The sequence below is a fragment of the Aquarana catesbeiana genome, linkage group LG05, assembly GCF_042186555.1.
Source record: "Aquarana catesbeiana isolate 2022-GZ linkage group LG05, ASM4218655v1, whole genome shotgun sequence".
Classification (NCBI taxonomy): Eukaryota; Metazoa; Chordata; class Amphibia; order Anura; family Ranidae; genus Aquarana; species Aquarana catesbeiana.
Window position 1 is genome coordinate 644,815,220 of NC_133328.1, and position 20,459 is coordinate 644,835,678.

A 20,459-nucleotide genomic window follows, 5' to 3' on the forward strand; every position below is an offset into this window, starting at 1 on the left:
ACACAACCTCCTAGACACCCAAACCAACCCTGAGAGATCTTAGGAACACAACCTCCTGGACACACACACCAACCTTAAAAGATCTGAGGAACACAACCTCCCGGACACCTACATCAACCTTGAAAGATCTTAAGAACACAAGAACACAACCTCCAAGACACCCAAACCAACCCTGAAAGATCTTAGGAACACAACCTCCTGGGCACCCACAACAACTCTAATAGATCTTAGGAACACAACCTCCTGGACACCCGCACCAACCCCAAAGGATCTTAGGAAAACAACCTCTTGGACACCTACACCAATCCTGAAAGATCTTAAAAAGACAGCCTACTGGTCACAAAACCAACCCTGAAAGATTTTAGGAACACAACCTCCTAGACACCCACACCATCCCTAAAAGATCTTAGGAACACAACCTCCTAGACACCCAAACCAACCCTGAGAGGTCTTAGGAACACAACCTCCTGGACACCCCCACCATTCTTGAAGGGTCTTAGGAACACAGCCTCCTGTACACCCACACTATCCTTAAAAGATCTGAAGAACACAACCTCTTCGACTCCCACATCAACCATGAAAGATCTTAAGAACACAAGAACACAACCTCCTAGACACCCAAACCAACTCTGAGAGATCTTAGGAACACAACCTCCTGGACAACCACACCATTCCTAAAAGATCTTAGGAACACTGCCTCCTGAACACCCACACCAACCCTGAAGGATCTTAGGAACTCAACCTCCTGGACACCCACACCAACCCTGAAAGATCTTAGAAACACAACCTCCTGGACACCAACCCTGAAGGAACTTAGGAACATAACCTCCTAGACACCCAAACCAACCCTGAAAGATCTTAGTAACACAACCTCCTGGGCACCCACAACAACCCTGATAGATCTTAGGAATAGACATGTGCACTGCCAAAAATAATTTTTTTGGGGTCATTCATTATGATCTAAATTCCTTATTTGGGATTTTCGTTCTTATTTTCGGATTTTTGATATTTGAATTTTCGGATTTTTCAAATTTGCAAAATTTCAAATTTCCGATTTTCTGATTTTTTGAATTTCCGAATTTTCGTTTTCGGAAAAATTTGTTAAACGTGTTTTTGTTAATACAAATATTTCTGAATTAAGTAATTTGTTGAATTTCATCAAAAAACTAATTCGGAACGAAATGAATTGCACATGTCTACTTAGGAACACAACCTCTTGGACACCACACCAACCCTGAAAGATTTTAGGAACACAGCCTCCTGGATACCCACACCATCCCTAAAAGATCTTAGGAACACAACCTTCTAGACACCCGAACAAACCCTGAGAAAGCAACACAGCCTCCAGGACATCAAAGCCAACCCTGAAAGATTTTAGGAACACAACCTACTAGATACCCACACCATTCCTAAAAGATCTTAGGAGCACAACTTCCTAGACACCCAAACCAATCCTGAGTTATCTTAGGAACACAACCTCCTGGGCACCCACAATCTTGAAAGATCTTAGGAACACAACCTCCCATACATCCACACCATCCTTGAAAGATCTGAGGAACACAACCTCCTGTACACCCACACCAACCATGAAAGATCTTAAAAACACAACCCCTTAGACACCCAAACCATCCCGGGGGGTTCTCAGGAACACAACCTTCTGGACAACCACACCATTGCTAAAAGATCTTAGGAACACAGCCTCCTGGACACCCACTCCAAACCTGAAGGATCTTAGAAATACAAACTCGTGGACACCCATGCCAACCCCAAAAAATCACAACCTCCTAGAAATTCACATCTACCGTGGAAGATCACAAGCTCCTGAAAACCCACACTAAGCCCTAAAAATCTTATGAACATAACCTCCAGGATGCTCACACCAGGAGGTAGGGGGGAGGGCAGTAAAAACACGCAAAGGCCCTTAAAAGCATAGGCCAATTTGCTGTAAGAGAGTTTAAAAAAAAAAATTTTTCCTTTTCCTTTTTTTCCCCCTTTTTTTCCATTTTCTCTCTCCTCCCTATTGGTCTCTTCTGTCATTACAGCTTCCTCCTGCCTCTCAGCTGTAATATACACTGAGCTGCGCATGCACAGTTCAGTGTACATTTATGGCCCCCGATCTGTGGTGCATTGATTTAGCTCCAGTGTGCATGCTCAAGAGTGACATCATCACAGCCTGGCCAATCAACTGGCTAAAGAGACAGCACCCGGAAGGAAGACAGGATGAGGATGGAAACACCTGGAACTTTCCAGATTGGTGGCACCACACTGCTGGGGTGCTTCTTTGGCAGGTAAGTCTGCCATAATGTTCTAATATGCAATGCATCCTTGAAACATTACATTAAAAAAAAGCAGAGTTTATTACTTCACTTAAGCGCCTCTTCTCCAGAGAGACAATAAATGTGATCTATGTATTTGTCCTCATAGCTGAGGTCTCCAACCCTCTTATTCATTTTGTTGCTCTTCTAATTCAAGGAAAACCATTCTGTAAATTGGTGACCAAAACTAAACTTCATAATTAGAATGAGGTGTGTTTTAAAAGGTATCGAATTATGGTTTTATCTCTTTAGTAGATGTCCTTTTTAATACAAGAGAATATTCTGCTTGCTTTGTTAGCTGCAGATTGGCATTACATTCTAGTCTGTGATCTACAAGAACCCCCAAACCCCAACTTGGCTGTCAGGTCACCTAAGGCCAGGTGACAGATGCACACCGTTGGGATCAGGAGCGCACCGCAAAGGTAGTGGACCCTACGGCTAACTGCTGCGGATGGGAGTCTGGGTGGTGAAGGAAGGCAGGCCCACTGGAACACCAAGACAGGTCCCACAGGGGCTAGAGCGTAAGATTCCCTAGGGCGCGGAGTCTAAGAGCCACCAGGTGTTCACCAGAGCCTCTAGTGTTGAGTACAGACTGGGCTGCAACTGGCTCCAGGTTGCAACCCCCAGGGTCTCCCAGCTCACGCCCACAGTAGGCCTCAGGAGGATAGAGATAGTAAGAGAATAAGCCAAAGGTCGGGGCGACTAGCAGACAAGAAAAACATAGAACACACCAAATGTTAGGGTCACAAGCAGACAGGGATAGTCGAGAACAAGCCAAGATCGGTAACTGGAATCAGACGTAGAAGACACAGCAAGATGCACACGGAAGTTAAACACACAAAGTTGATCAGCAGGGTTGGCTTGCAGTGCATAGGTTAATATAGAGTTCTCTGATAGGGGCTGGGGTGGAGCCATGCTAGAGGAGAGATTATAAAAGCAGTCAGATGAGAATGGCTGGTCTCTAGAGGTGAACACATGGAGGAAAGGTAAGCTAACAGACAAACACTACTGTATAACCATGGCAGTACCCCCCTCCTACGAGGCCTCCCCCTTCCCAGCCTGGGACCAGTTTTGGAGGGGAACTTCAGATGAAACTTCCTCAACAGACGAGGTGCAAAGACCTCAGAAGCCATGATCCAAGACCTCTCCTCAGGACCAAACCCTTTCCAATGCACAAGGTACTGAAGAATGCCTCCAACTCCTGATTAACCCTCTTAGTCTGGCCATTGGATTGGGAATGGTAAGAAGAGGTAAAATCCAGATATGCTAGGATCGATTGGGGAGAAGTGCCTACGTGAAGGAACACTGGAAGAAGAAGACGAGAAGGTGATGTTTATGGGTCCAATACTCCACCTTCCAAATGTATTAGACCCCAGCGTTTCCCGGATGAAGCGAGCAGGAGTTATGAAAATGACCCTTGTCCCTACAATAAAGACACAAGCCCAGAGTTCTGCACCTAGCACATTCTTCGGGGGTTAGTCTGGTCCAGCCCAGCTGTATAGGTTCCTCAGCCGGCAGAAGATGCTCCACAGGACGAAGGGGGAAAAGCTCAGACTGGCTAGGACCCAGGGAGTGCTGGCGTCTTCTTTCTAGGGACTTCTCCTGAAAACGATTGTCGATCTGATTGAACAAGGAAATTACATCATCCAGACCGGCGGGGATGGCTCTTCCCACTAATTCGTCTTTCACTAGGTCAGAGAGGCCATGTAGAAAGGTTGCAACCAGGGCCTCATTGTTCCAGCTCAATTCAGCTGTGAGGATACGGAACTGAAGAGCATATTGTCCCACTGAACAAGATTCTTGGAAAAGACGTAAAAGGGCACTAGCCGCTGAAGAAACCCGAGCTGGCTCCTTGAAGATGTTACGAAAGAGCTTCAAGAAGTCGGACAGGCTGGAAACCACCGGGTCATTCTTCTCCCACAGGGGGGCAGCCCAGGCTAAAGCTTCACCGGAGAGGAGGGAAATGATATAGGCTACCATAGCCCGATCAGACAGAAAGTTTTGAGGCTGGAGCTCAAAATGAATAGTGCATTGGCTGAGGAACCCCCTGCAGGCCTTGGAGTCCCCAGTGAAATGGGACGGAGCTGGCAGTTGTAATGAATGCGTGGCTGCAACTGGCGCAATAGGTGCAGCCGCTGATTGTACTTGAGGTTGCTGGTTCGGGGTTCCCTAGGAGGCCCGAAGCTGCTCGAAGCGGGAAGCCAGATCCTGCAGGAATGGCATCACCTGAGTCTGATTAGATTCCTGGGTCTCAAGTCTGCGGACTATACCCTGCAATGGATCAGCTGCAGGAAGCAGCACGTCAGCCTGGTCCATGATCAGACTGTCAGGTCACCTGAGGCCAGGTGACAGATGCACACCGTTGGGATCAGGAGTGCACCGCAAGGCAGTGGACCCTACGGCTGACTACTGCGGATGGGAGTCTGGGTGGTAAAGGAAGTCAGGCCTGCTGGAACACCAAGTCGGATCCCACAGGGGCTAGAGCGCAATATTCCCTAGGGCGCGTAGTCTAAGAGCCAGCAGGTGTTCACCAGAGCCTCTAGTGGTGAGGATGGACTGGGCTGCAACTGGCTCCAGGTCACGACCCCCAGGGTCTCCCAGCTCACACCCACAGTAGGCTACAGGAGGATAGAGATAGTATGGGAATAAGCCAAAGGTCGGGCGACTAGCAGACAAGGATAAACATAGAACACGCCAAAGGTCAGGGTCACAGGAAGACAGGAATAGTCAAGAACAAGCCAAGATCGGTGAATGGAATCAGACATAGAAGACACAGCAAGATGCACACAGAAGCTAAACACACAAAGTTGATCAGTAGGGTTGGCTTGCAGTGCACAGGTTAATATAGAGTTCTCTGATAGGGGCTTGGGTGGAGCCATACTAGAGGAGAGATTATAAAAGCAGTCAGGTGAGAGTGGCTGGTCTCTAGAGCTGAACACATGGAGGAAAGGTAATGCTGACAGACAAACACTACTGCATAACCATGACATCGGCGATCACAGAGCACGAGCGGAAAGGGGTTAAAATCACTGCTCCTTTAAAAATGATGTTTCAAAAAAATGTTTTACATTGATACATGTTCCCCAGGGCAGTACCCGGGCCCTCATACCGATTTATTGTCAATGACTTGCATATAAGCCTTCAAAATGGGGACTGTTGATTTTTCAAGCTCGGGTCTAAACTTTCATAGGGTTCTTGCTTCGGGTCCAAACTTTTTCCATGTTCGGGAGTTCTGCTGTTGAAACGAACACAGACACCCCCGGTTCAGCCCATTACTACTGCAGAATAAATTTGGGGCCAATCATACACCCCCTGCTGGTACGGTATGATGGGCAAGTATCTGCCTGTTTTTGTCAGCATTGAGGACACTATTGAGCCTGACCAAATCTCCAACTCCATTTGCAGGTTTGCAAGGAACCTCCACTATGCTTTACAGTTGGCTGCAGACACTCATTATTGAACTACTCTCCAGCCCCTCCCCCAACAAACTGCCTGCTGCTACAGCCAAATATTTCACATTTTGACTCATCAGTCCAGAGCACCTGCTGCCATTTTTCTGCACCCCAGTTCCCATGTTTTCCTGCAAAGTTGAGTCGCTTAGTCTTGTTTCCATGTCGGAGTTATGGCTTTTTTCATGTCGGAGTTATGGCTTTTTTCCATGTCGGAGTTATGGCTTTTTGCTACTTCTCTGGAAAGTAGATGGGTGTACCTGGATCCCACTGGTTTCTACCAGTTATGAGCTGATGGCACTGCTGGACATCTGTCGATGTGGAAAGGAAGTAAGCATGATTTGTCTTTCATCTGCTGCATTAAGTTTCCTTGGTCGACCAACGCATCTTTGGTCCTAAACGTTGCCCGTTTCTTTGTGCTTCTTCAAAAGAGCTTGAACAGCACATCCTGAAACCCCAGTGCCTGGGAGAGACCTTGCTGATGCAGTCTAAATACCTTGTGTCTTGTTGCTGTGCTCAGCCTTGGTGTATGACCATGGTGTATGACCTGTGACATGAAACTGTCTTCTACAACCTCACCTTAGTAGCAGAGTTTGGGTGTTCCTCACCCAGTTTTAAGTCTCCTACACAGCTGTTTCTGTTTCAGTTAATGACTGTTTTCACCTAAATATGAAATTGATTTATCATTAGCACCTACTTGGTATAGTTAGTTAATCATACCCCTGACTCTAATCCTACACAAAATCCATGACTTTGCGCAAGTGTACAAAGAGTGCAATGATGCAGTCCCCTTAACGTGTGAACAACTAAATGCCGTGCTTTGTATAATCTTCATACATGTATAGTAAAGTGCAGAGGGTCCCACCATCATTCACACTCTGCTCTCACCTTACTGATTGGACTTGGTTAGGAATAGGTCAGATGCACATTCCCCTTTAATGGGTTCCCTCCATGGCACCGCCAATCTCTGACGGTCATCCTTAATGTTGGATAATATCTCTCCAACTTGTCACAGCAAAGCAAGGGGGCAGAGAATGGACACAGGGCAGTAAACTAATTATACAGCAGGCATCATCAGTGGCAGAGGGTGCCTTTCCACTTCCTTGCCCTGGGCACAAAATGAACTTGTTCTGGTACTGAGTGGGGGCTCTAATGTTTAGGGGGGCTCTGATGCATAGAGTGGACTCTCATAGGAAGGGCTTCTGATGTGGTGAGTGTATTATGTGATGGAGACTCTGATGTTATAGGTGGGGTGGCTTTAATGTGAAGGGGGTGGTTGTGTGCATCCTCCTTCAGGCTTCATATTGATAAGAATTATTAAAACATTTTTACTTTTTAGACTGGTTGGCCTCAAGAATTAGGGTAGATTTAGGGTGCAATTGGTTGATCTAATATCCCATTAAGGTTGACAGAGGTTCAAAAACTTCTGCAATCTCTCCTAAAATAAAATATAAATTCTCTGCGGGTTTTACGAGGTGATGTAATCTTTATATGTTGGTGGTGATGGCGGCGGTGCTGTTATCTCACATCTTTGACCTATTAATGGAGACATCAGTTCTGCAGGATGTGAATGGGCCGCGTCATTTAATTCTCCGGTAATTACTGCTTGTTCCTATTCTGATTGTTCCTTTCAGTAATGTTATTCCTTGCCAGGATCATTCTGATTGCAGGTTTATATAGAGAGGGAATAATAATTGAACATTGTTTACTGAAAGATATAGTCAGCTGTAATGACGATATGATACGTTGGTCAGCGAGTACACGTTGGTCAGCGAGTACCTGTGTATTGTCTTGTTGAGTACTTGTGTATTGTCTTGTGTATTAGTGTCAGGAAGCTAGTTGTTAGGTAATTTGGACAGGGTATAATCCCCAATCCTCATTAAATTAGTGGGTACGATGCCTAGTGGGTGTGGAGATGCGACTCGGTGTACATCTTGCGGCATGTATGCGTTCCTTGATCATCCGATCGAGGGCGAGTACTGCTGTGCAAAATGTAAGCACATTGTTTCCCAGGAAGCCCAGGTTCTGTATCTGGGGTAGCAACTGTCAGCACTGAGAGGTTCCTCCATACTAAAGGAGAGCCAGGAACGTACATGGCAGGGGCCAGCACAGAGGCAGGTGGAGACAAAGAGGTGCAGGCACTAGAAAAGAGTAGATGGGTGACAGTCAGGAAGGGTAGAGGGGGAAGTGCCAGGGAGGCCAATCCAGGTCTGGAGCATCCCAATAAGTACGCTCCATTGAGTGACATTGGTGTAACCAGTCAGGGACCAGCACTGCTGGAGCTGAGGGACTCTCCTAGCTGCCTGGGGAAGAACTCCTCCAGTGAGAGTGGGGGGAAACAAAGGGAAAGGAAAGACAGATTCTGGTGGTAGGGAACTCAATTCTTAGAAGGACAGAGAGGCCAATCTGTAACAAAGACCTGAAGCACCGAACTGTTTGTTGTCTACCGGGCGCTCGGGTTTGGCACATCACGGATCTGGTGGACAGATTAATGGGAGGGGCTGGGGAAGACCTGTCTGTCATGGTGCACGTTGGCACCAATGACAAAGTCAGAGGCAGATGGACTGTCCTAAAGAACGATTTTAGGGACTTGGGAGCTAAATTGAGGAAAAGGACCTCCAAGGTAGTGTTCTCAGGAATACTATCGGTACATCGAGCCACACCAGAAAGGCAGAGGGAGATTAGGGAAGTAAACAAGTGGCTGAAGAGCTGGTGTAGTAAGGAGGGGTTTGGGTTCCTGGAGGACTGAGCCGACTTCTGAGTCGATCACCAGTACTATAGAAGGGACGGACTGCACCTAAATGAGGAGGGTGCAGATCAGCTGGGAATGAAGATGGCCAAAAAGTTAGAGGGGTTTTTAAACTAGGCGATGGGGGGGAGGGTCCAGAGGTAGAGATAGTGCGGAACATATTCCAGAGGGTAATATTGGGGGCATTAGTGGTAGGTTGACTAAAGCACATAAATCCAAGTTATTTATAGTAAAAACTATTTGCAATCTCGGAAAACCCAATAAGAGGATAGTATGCGACCGGTCTAAACTATGTGGCATGTTCACCAATGCCAGGAGCCTGGTGGACAAGATGGGTGAACTAGAGATACTGTTGTACGAGGAGGATTTGGATTTTGTGGGAATTTCAGAGACCTGGTTCAACAGCTCTCATGATTGGCTGGCAACCATTCAAGGGTATACCCTATACCGCAAGGATAGAGAGGGTAAAAAAGGGGGAGGGGTATGCCTATATATCAAGAATAATGTACAAGTGAATGTGAGAAATGACATCACTAAGGGAGCTAGAGAGGAGGTGGAAACCTTATGGGTAGAGCTCCAAAGGGATGAAGCTGAGGGCAAAATATTACTGGGAGTATACTATAGGCCCCCTAACCTGAGGGAGGAGGGGGAGACAGATCTCCTATCACAAGTTGGATTAGCAGCAAGGATGGGAAGTGTTATCATAGTGGGGGATTTTAATTATTCAGACAGAGTGGTTCAGACAGAACCACGCATTTGTTTAATGCTGTGTACACACGGCCGGACTTCCCGACAGAAAAAGTCCGATAGGAGCCTTTGGTCGGACATTCTGACCGTGTGTTACCCCATCAGACTTTTTCTGTCGGCATTTCCGACGGACTCAGATATAGAACGTGTTCTAAATCTTTCCGTCGGAAATGCCGATAGAGTTTAGCTCGTTGACAAGTCCGCTCGTGTGTACGCGGCATAAGGCTCGCCAGTTCCTAAATGTCTTGCAGGACAATTTTATGTGTCAGATGGTAGACGAACCAACTAGAAATACAGCGTTACTGGCTCTACTGATTACCAACAATACAGACCTGATCACAGATGTGGAAATAAGGGGCAATTTAGGAAGCAGCGATCACAGGTCAATTGGCTTCAGTATAAATCACACAAATAGGAAACATAAAGGGAATACAAAGACACTGAATTTCAAAAGAGCCAACTTCCCTAAACTACAAACCTTCCTAGAAGGCATGAATTAGGATAAAATCTTAGGAACAAAGAATACAGAGGAGAGATGGGTTTGCTTTAAGAGCATATTAAATAAGGGCATTTGCCAATGCATCCCATTGGGTAATAAATTTAAAAGAGCGAACAAAAGTCCTGGATGGCTTAACTCCAATGTAAAAATGCATATAAAAGCAAAGGAGAAGGCCTTCAAAAAATACAAGGTTGAGGGATCATCCTCAGCATTCAGACTTTATAAAGAATGCAATAAGAAATGTAAGGGTGCAATTAGGACAGCTAAGATAGAACACAAAAGACACATAGGGGAGGAGAGCAAAAAAAAATCCCAAGAAATTCTTTAAGTATGTAAAAAGTAAAAAAGGGAGGACAGACCATATTGGCCTCATAATGAATGAGGAAGGACATCTGGTTAAAAGGATGGGGAGATGGTGAAGGTATTGAATTTATTCATCTCCTCAGTCTTCACAAGGGAATCGGGGGGTTTCAGTAACCAAAACTGCAGTGTTTATCCTCATGACACAACACAGGAAGCACCTCCATGGTTAAAAGAGGACAGAATTAAAATTAGACTTGGGAAACTTAACATTAATAAATCACCGGGACCAGATGGCTTGCATCCGAGGGTACTTAGGAAACTATTTAAAAAGGGCCCAAAATACATCCCTGGGAATTACAGGCCAGTTAGCCTAACATCAATAGTATGCAAACTCTTGGAGGGGATGATAAGGGACTATATACAAGATTTTAGTAATAAGAACGGTATCATTAGCAGTAATCAGCATGGATTCATGAAGAATCGTTCTTGCCAAACCAATCTATTAACCTTCTATGAGGAGGTAAGTTGCCATCTAGATAAAGGAAGGCCCGTTGTACTCGCTCCATTTCCAGTACATCCTTCCTGAGGACTGGTGCCCAGAACTGGACAGCATACTCCAGGTGCGGCCGGACCAGAGTCTTGTGGAGAGTTATCGTTTTATGTCTGTAATTAATCCCCTTTTTAATGCCAATATTCTGTTTGCTTTGTTAGCAGCAGCTTGGCATTGCATGTCATTGCTGAGCCTATCATCTACTAGGACCCCCAGGTCCTTTTCCATCCTAGATTCCCCCAGAGGTTCTCCCCCTAGTGTATAAATTACATTCATATTTTTGCCACCCAAATGCATTATTTTACATTTTTCTACATTGAACCTCATTTGCCATGTAGTTGCCCAACCCATTCATTTGTTCAGGTCTTTTTGCAAGGTTTCCACATCCTGCGAAGAAGTTATTGCCCTGCTTAGCTTAGTATCATCCGCAAATACAGAGATTGAACTGTTTATCCCATCCTCCAGGTCGTTTATGAACAAATTAAACAGGATTGGTCCCAGCACAGAACCCTGGGGGACCCCACTACCCACCCCTGACCATTCCGAGTACTCCCCATTTATCACCACCCTCTGAACTCGCCCTTGGAGCCAGTTATCAATCCATGTACTCCCCCTATGGTCCATACCAATGGACCTTAACTTGTACAGTAAACATTTATGGGGAACTGTGTCAAATGCTTTTGCAAAATCCAGATACACCACGTCTACGGGCCTTCCTTTATCTAGATGGCAACTCACCTCCTCATAGAAGGTTAATAGATTGGTTTGGCAAGAACAATTCTTCATGAATCCATGCTGATTACTGCTAATGATACCGTTCTCATTACTAAAATCTTGTATATAGTCCCTTATCATCCCCTCCAAGAGCTTGCATACTATTGATGTTAGGCTAACTGGCCTGTAATTCCCAGGGATGTATTTTGGGCCCTTTTTAAATATTGGTGCTACATTGGCTTTTCTCCAATCAGCTGGTACCATTAAAGTCAGTAGACTACTTGACTGAGTTTCCTAAGTACCCTCGGATGCAAGCCATCTGGTCCCGGTGATTTATTAATGTTAAGTTTCCCAAGTCTAATTTTAATTCTGTCCTCTGTTAACCATGGAGGTGCTTCCTGTGATGTGTCATGAGGATAAACACTGCAGTTTTGGTTATTGAAAACCCTGATTCCCTTGTGAAGACTGAGGAGATGAATACATTCAATACCTTCACCATCTCCCCATCCTTTTAACCAGATGTCCTTCCTCATTCAGTATGAGGCCAATATGGTCTGTCCTCCCTTTTTTACTTTTTACATACTTAATTAATTTCTTGGGGTTTTTTTTTGCTCTCCTCCGCTATGTGTCTTTCATGTTCTATCTTAGCCATCCTTATTGCACCCTTACATTTCTTGTTGCATTCTTTATAAAGTCTGAATGCTGATGATGATCCCTCAACCTTGTATTTTTTGAAGGCCTTCTCCTTTGCTTTATTATGTACTCTGTACATATGTAGCATATATCATATCATTGCAAAAATACATATATCAGAATAGGAAAGGATGACTCATCTCAACATGTTTCACCTGGTCGGCTTCTTCAAGTGTTCAGGGCGGTACGTGGTTAGAAAGAATTCAGTGTGAAAACAGAATATCTCAAGAGTATCCAAGAGGAGCACATACAGTATCTCACAAAAGTGAGTACACCCCTCAGTCACATTTTTGTAAATATTTTCTTCTATCTTTTCATGTGACAACACTGAAGAAATGACACTTTGCTACAATGTAAAGTAGTGAGTGTACAGCTTGTATAACAGTGTAAATTTGCTGTCTCCTCAAAATAACTCAACACACAGCCATTAATGTCTAAACCGCTGGCAACAAAAGTCAGTACACCCCTAAGTGAAAATGTCCAAATTGGGCCCAATTAGCCATTTTCCCTACCCGGTGTCATGTGACCCATTAGTGTTACAAGGTCTCAGGTGTGAATGAGGAGCAGGTGTGTTAAATTTGGTGTTATCGCTCTCACTCTCTCATACTGGTCACTGGAAGTTCAACATGGCACCTCATGGCAAAGAACTTTCTGAGGATCTGAAAAAAAGAATTGTTGCTCTACATAAAGATGACCTAGGCTATAAGAAGATTGCCAAGACCCTGAAACTGAGCTGCAGCATGGCGGCCAAGACCATACAGTGGTATAACAGGACAGGTTCCACTCAGAACAGGCCTCGCCATGGTCCACCGAAGAAGTTGAGGTCATGTGCTCAGCGCCATATCCAGAGGTTGTCTTTGGGAAATAGACATATGAGTGCTGCCAGCATTGCGCAGAAGTTGAACCCTCAATAATAACCCCCCTCCCCGCTTCTCCACCCTAAACAATAACCCCTCTCCCTGCCTCCACCACCATCAATAATCCCTATCCCTGCCTCTCCACCCCCAATAACCCCCCTCCCTGCTTCTCCACCCTTAATAATAACCCCCTCCCTCTTTCTCCACCCTCAACAATAACCCAATCTCGCTTCTCCATCCCTAATAATCCTCCTCCCTGCTTCTCCACCCTCAATAATAACCCCCCTCCCTGCTCCTCCACCCTCAATAATAACCCCCCTCCCCACTTCTCCACCCTAAACAATAACCCCTCTCCCTGCCTCCACCCCCAACAATAACCCCAATCTCTGCCTCTCCACCCCCAATAACCCCACTCCCTGTTTCTCCACCCTCAATAATAACCCCCCCTCTCCACTTCTCCACTCTGAATAATAACCCCCTCCCTGCTTCTCCACCCTCAGCAATACCCCTCCTTTCTGCAGAAACATCAGTTAATGAGTGGCAATGTAGTATGGAGGGGGGGGTGTAATGATGGGGGTATTATGGGGGGGATCCTGTGTAACAATGGGGGTAGTATGGGGGAGGAGGCCTGTGTAGTGATGGTCATAGTATGGGGGAGGGGGTCCTGTAATTATATGTGTCCTATGTAGTGATTTGGGTAGTATGGGGGAGGGGGTCCTGTAATTATATGTGTCCTATGTAGTGATTTGAGTAGTATGGGGGAGGGAGTCCTGTGTAATGATGGGCAGGGATGGACTGGCCATCAGGACTACCGGGAGTTTCCCGGTGGGCCGATGGCTCAGTGGGCCGGTTTCAGCGGCCTCCCATTGCCTCGGAGGTCCGGGGCGATCTACCCGTCAATCGCCGACAGCTGGCGCCTGACGGGTAGATCGAGAGCCAGAATGCAGAGTAGCGCAAGAAGCGCCTGTCTGTAGTAAGTTCTCTGTACTGTGACCTCTGCCCTGATGTCCTGTATCCTGATGTGCTATGTCCTGATGTGCTATACCCTGATCTGCTGTGCCCTGGGCCAGTCTGGATGAGGTCCAGGGCCACATTTTTGTCCCAGTCCAGCCCTGATGATGGGGGGCGACATTGCATGGTGGGGGGGCCCAGGAAAATGTTTGCCCAGGGTCCAATCAATATTAAAGAAGGCCCTACATCTACCAACTCGCCAAGTCTCTCCAATAGGGACCCTATGCCCACAACAATGAGACAGCCTTGAACAGGAATGAGATGTTTGTGGACTTTTGGAAGACGATTGAATAATGGAATAATCGGTTTCTCTACCAGCTAATAATCTGTCATTTTTTTGTTCCAGTATTTCTGCATTCTTTCCTTCATTCAAAAGATGTCTCATTTTACATTGTATGACTGGGGTTGGGTCTGCACTGAGTAAATGATAAGTATTAACAACATTCAGCTGTTTCAGTGCTTCCTCTCTGTAGCTTTCAGTATCTAAGATAACTACCAGGCCACCATTTTCTGCTTTCCATATAATGATATCCTTTCTTTCCTTTAACCCCTGAATAGCAAGGTTAAACCCCACAGAATGTCTGTAAGTTTTAGACAACTCTTTCAATTAATTCAATTCCATTTCAACTATATGCTGGAAAGAATCTACAACAGTGATTCTCAACTAGGGTTCCTCCAGAGGTTGCTAGGGATTCCTTCAGCATTGGGCAATTTCTGCCTCTCAGATAAGTTCCCACTGACACTATTTATCTGTCAGGAGGTAATTCTTCCCAATGACCACAAGTGTAAGGAGCATTCTTCCTGATGACCACAAGTGTAAGGAGCATTCTTCCTGATGACCACAAGTGTAAGGACCATTCTTCCCAATGACCACAAATGTAAGGACCGTTCTTCCTACTTACCACAAGTGTAAGGACCGTTCTTCCTACTTACCACAAGTGTAAGGACCGTTCTTCCTACTTACCACAAGTGTAAGGAGCATTCTTCCCGATGACCACAAGTGTAAGGACCATTCTTCCCGATGACCACAAGTGTAAGGACCATTCTTCCCAATGACCACAAGTGTAAGGACCATTCCTCCCAATGACCACAAGTGTAAGGACCATTCTTTCCAATGACCACAACTGTAAGGAGCATTCTTCCCAATGACCACAAGTGTAAAGACCATTCTTCCCACTGACCACAAGTGTAAGGACTGTTCTTCCCACTGACCACCACACTAATGTATCATGAGTTGTAGATTTCTAATTTTTAGCAGGGGTTCCCTGAGACCAGTGGCGTCTCCAGCTTTCAAATTTAGGGGGGGCACATGGGGGGACAGGGACAAAAGTAGGGGGGCAACTATAAAATGCATATATATATATATATATATATATATATATATATATATATATATATATATATATATCCTGGGGCCCTTTACTACGACCCCACAACGGGCCCTTTCACATGATATATATATATATATATATATCCTGGGGCCCTTTACTACGACCCCACAACGGGCCCTTTCACATGTTCTGCAGTGAGCTCCCTTCCTACTGTATTGGGGTCCCCCAGGGTGGCAGAAAACAAGAGATATATGTCACCAGCATATCAAGAAAATATAAGGATCCAAAGCAGTGGGAGAACTATCAGGGTTGCAAAGGTTGTCTTGCCTCCGGGCCCTGGTGTTCTGCCACTGTGGGGTTCCCCAGCCTCCTCCTGCTGTCCTGCCCCTGCTATTGACAGCTCTGGTCTGGCATCTCTTGGAATTTACAGGCTGGTCCTACTGTCCTAAGGACGGGAGAAATCAGTCTGTTTTTTCAGTAACTGAAAGTCCTGGTGGAGTCCTTCCTGCAACTCGCTCTTCTCCCTGCCAATGTGGATGCAGGGGAAGGAGCAGATCGGGCAGCCGTGGTTGTGTGAGCGCTCGCATTATGCAGTGTCAGCGAGCAGGGGAGGGGGGAGGAATCACCCGCAGGAGCTGACTGGGGACTCTCTCCCTCTTAGACATTGATTTTTTGTAAAAAAAAAAAAAATTTTTTTTTTTTTGGGGGGGGGGCACATGGTGGGGCACAGCATAATGTTGGGGAGGTCAGGGCCCCCTCTGGCCCCCCCCCTAGGGTCGCCATTGCCTGAGACCGGAGAACTATTTCAAGGGTTCCTCTGTTGAAAAGGTTGAGAAAGGCTGATGTACAGCTTCACTACGAGGCTGAATGGGGTAAAAATATCTATCACTCAGAGAGATGGCACTTTTCTTGATGCCATAATGCCCACACACTCAGACTTGGATTGAAGACTTTCCAAGGCAGATATCATGGTTAAATGATCAAATAAGAAAGATGTGCGATTGTCTGATTGTAAGGTGTGCGGAGTGACATTGACTGCTACTGTTTCCTGTGAAAAATGTTTTTTAAGCATTCAATTTCTAATAAAGAGGTTAATGTCTAACACATCAACCACATCAAACTCGTGTTGGGGCAAAGGATAAGCCTCTAGACAACAAAGACATTTCATGGTTGGACAGTGTGACAGATTTGTTACAATCACGGTACCTAATCTCCCGTCTTCTCCATTGGAGACCATTATGGAGGCACATATCCACGGCCCTCTAGAGACCACAGGGAAACAGCACTAACTGTCAACTTTGCTGCAGACTCAAGACTAGGAGCGTGTGACCACCTTTCTGGGCAATAACCCTAAGCACCTACTGTGGGAACACGGTGCCACCTTTTTCTTGTGGTTCTGACAAACGTACCAACCAATGGCTTGCCTCCATCTACTCCCCGTATCTGGGGTTTATCTCACAGCCCAGTGATAGGGCTCTCTGACCCATCTTCCCATCCGTATCTCTATACCATCAGTTTATCTAGCTGTGTTGGAGGGGAATATATGTGCACCTCTTGGATACTCTTCAGATAACCTGTTTTCACACTGATTTTTTTCTAACCACGTACCCCCCCCGAACCCTTGAAGAAGCCGACCATTCCTATTCTGAGATATATATTTTTGCAATGATATGATACAATGCTGTGAAAAAGGATTTGCCCCTTTCTGATTTTTTTATTTTTTTTGCTTATTTGTCGCACTTAAATGACTCAGATCATCAAACACATTTTATTATTTCACAAAGATAACCCGAGTAAATACAAAATGTCGTATTTAAATGATGGTGTAATTTATTAAGGCAAAAAAAGCTGTCCAAACCTGCCTGGCTTCATGTGAAAAAGTAATTTCCCCCTAAACCTAATAACTGGTTGTGGCCACCTTGGTGGCAACAGCTGCAATCAAGCGTTTGCGATAAGTGGCAATGAGTCTTTCACATTGCTGTGGAGCAATTTTGGCCCAACTCTTCTTTGCAGAATTGTTTTAATTCAGCCACATTGGAGGGTTTTCCAGCATGAGTAAGGCCATTGATACAGCATCTCAATTGGATTTCGGGGTTTGACTAGGCCACTCTAAAACCTAAATTTTACTTTGTTTGAACCATTTGGAGGTGGACTTGCTGTTGTGTTTCGGATCATTGTCCTGCAGCATAACCCTTTACATGCACATGAACTTTAATGGCATCCCAGTCTTATGCCCCGTACACACGGTCGGACATTGATCGGACATTCCGACAACAAAACCCTAGGATTTTTTCCGACGGATGTTGGCTCGAACTTGTCTTGCATACACACGGTCACACAAAGTTGTCGGAAAATCTGATCATTCTGAACGCGGTGACGTAAAACACGTACGTCGGGACTATAAACGGGGCAGTAGCCAATAGCTTTCATCTCTTTATTTATTCTGAGCATGCGTGGCACTTTGTGCGTCGGATTTGTGTACACACGATCGGAAATTCCGACAACGGATTTTGTTGTTGGAAAATTTTATAGCCTGCTCTCAAACTTTGTGTGTCGGAAAATCCGATGGAAAATGTGTAATGGAGCCCACACACGGTCGGAATTTCCGACAACAAGGTCCTATCACACATTTTCCGTTGGAAAATCCAACCGTGTGTACGGGGCATTAGTCCGTAGGGTTCAGTATTGAGTTGGTTCCGCCCTTTGCAGCTATAACAGCTTCAACGCTTCTGAGAAGGCTGCCCACAAGGTTTAGGAGTGTGTCTATGGGAATGTTTGACCATTCTTCCAGAAGCGCATTTGTGTGGCCAGGCGCTGATATTGGACGAGAAGGCCTGGCTCACAGTTCTATCGGGTTGAGGTCAGGATTCAGGCCAGTCAAGTTCCTCCACCCTCATCCATGTCTTTATGGACCTTGCTTTGTGCACTGGTGCGCAGTCATGTTGGAACAGGAAGGGGACCTCCCCAAACTGTTCCCACAAAGTTGGGACCATAAAATTGTCCAAATTGTCATTGGAACACGACAAGGCTGCCCGCTCTCACCGCTCCTTTACGCCCTGTGTATCGAACCTTTAGCAGCCCACATTAGGGAGAACCCAAATATTCATGGTATCCCCGTACGTATTAGAGACTTTAGGATTTCTCTATACACCGACGATGTTCTCCTCACCCTGAGGCAACCCCAGATTTCTCTGCCGAACTTACATACAGAGTTGGATCGATATAGTGCCTTATCTGGATATAAAATTAATAATTATAAAACAGAGGCCCTCCCCCTCAATATGCCTCCTCAGACACTATCGGCTCTCTCGCAATCATTTAATTACTCCTGGAAAACTTCCTCCTTCAAATATCTCGGGGTCCATCTCACAACCACATATGATTCCCTCTATAAAGCTAACTTTCCCCATCTATATTCCGCTATCAGACCTTCATTGACCATATGGAAATTCCTGAAACTATCCCTCTTTGGGCGTCTAGCGACCCTTAAGATGACGATTTTACCCCAGCTCCTATACCTGTTTGAGACACTTCCGATACCCGTGCCAACCGCACACCTCAAGAGACTACAGGGCGACCTGATAAATTTCTTTTGGAACTATAAAAGACACCGGATTGCTAAATCGGTTCTCTACGCCTCCCGTAGTCAGGGTGGCCTAGCTTTTCCTAACATAGTCAAATATTATTTAGCAGCCCAATTATGCCCTTTGGCCTCTTGGTGTACGCTCCATGCTTTTAATCGATGGATACAAATTGAGAAGCTTTGGTTAGCCCCTATACATCCGAACTCCATGTTATGGGGCTCTGATGTACCTACGGAAAGCTTACAGCTATTAGGACCAATGTCCCCTTTACGCCAATTGTGGCGTCGTGTTAAACCAACATACCCGCTTACCACTCCCTCCTCACCGCTTACGTCCTTTCTATTCACCCCCAACATTCCGGATAGCCTGACTTCACAGATGTCACGCTTCTGGTTGGAAAAGAACCTGTTTCGCTACGGCCAGTTGATAGACCCCAGGACTAGAATGCTGAGATCTTTTCAGGACCTGCAAAAAGACTTCGACATTCCCAAACAGGCTTTCTTTAGCTACCTACAAATAAGGGATTATGCACAATCTCTAGTCCCCAATCTTCAATTCTCCCCTCTAACTGACTTTGAAAAACTGAGCTCGTCCCCTAAAGGTATGATCTCACAAACCTACCAGCTTTTGACGCATGGTTTTTCGCCAACCGGACCACGTCATGCATATATGGGAAAGTGGGAGCGAGCCTTGGGAGCAGATCTCCCTCTACACAAATGGCAGCTCATATGGTCCCAGGCCTCTAAGAGCTCTGTGTGTACCCTATACAAAGAGAACCAATATAAGATTTTGTTCCATTGGTACCTGACCCCAGACTTGCTCCACTCCATATACCCATTGGCCGATTCTCGTTGTTGGCGATGCTGCAAAGATAGAGGGACGCTATTCCATATTTATTGGACCTGCCCCCTGATTACCCCGTACTGGAAAATGGTACATTCCCTGCTCCGGTCCATCTTCGATGCTGAAGTGCCTTTTGATCCGAAGATTTTTGTGTTTGGGTCTCCCACCAATCTCTCTCCCTAAAATGTCCAAGAAACTTCTGTCACATATATTAACTGCCGCACGATGCTTGGTGGCACTAAAATGGAAGCAGAGAGAACCACCCTCGATAACGGAATTGCACTCCAGGGTCAGAGATGTCAAGAGAATGGAGTACCTAACAGCCTCCTTGAATGATAATCTTGAGAAACATAATCGAATATGGGAACTATGGGTCCTCTTCGAAAATCCCATAACTTAATTTTCCCTATTGCAGGTCCTGGTTTACTGGTCCCTTCCGCTTCCAGGGGGTCATGGGCTTCGGAGGCGGGGTGATGTTCCTTCACCTTCATCATTCTCCACTACTTCTCTCCCATTTTCATTCATCTCATCTTACTTTTCCTCCCCCCTTGTTCTATTCTCTTCTCTCCTTTACGTTTCTTCATTTCCCTTAACCTATTTATTTTGGTTAGTTATGCAAGGTACACATGCAGTATTATTTGAATAATGTCATGTCAATGTAGCTTATTGACGGTTACTAGATCAACTGGCACATAATGTCCTGCTTCTTTCACCGAGTGTTGTTTGTTTGGACTTTACTTCAGAAGTACCTACTACGCTTCAAACTGTGTTACCTTGTATTGTGTGTTGTCAATTTTGTTTTCTCTTGGAAAAT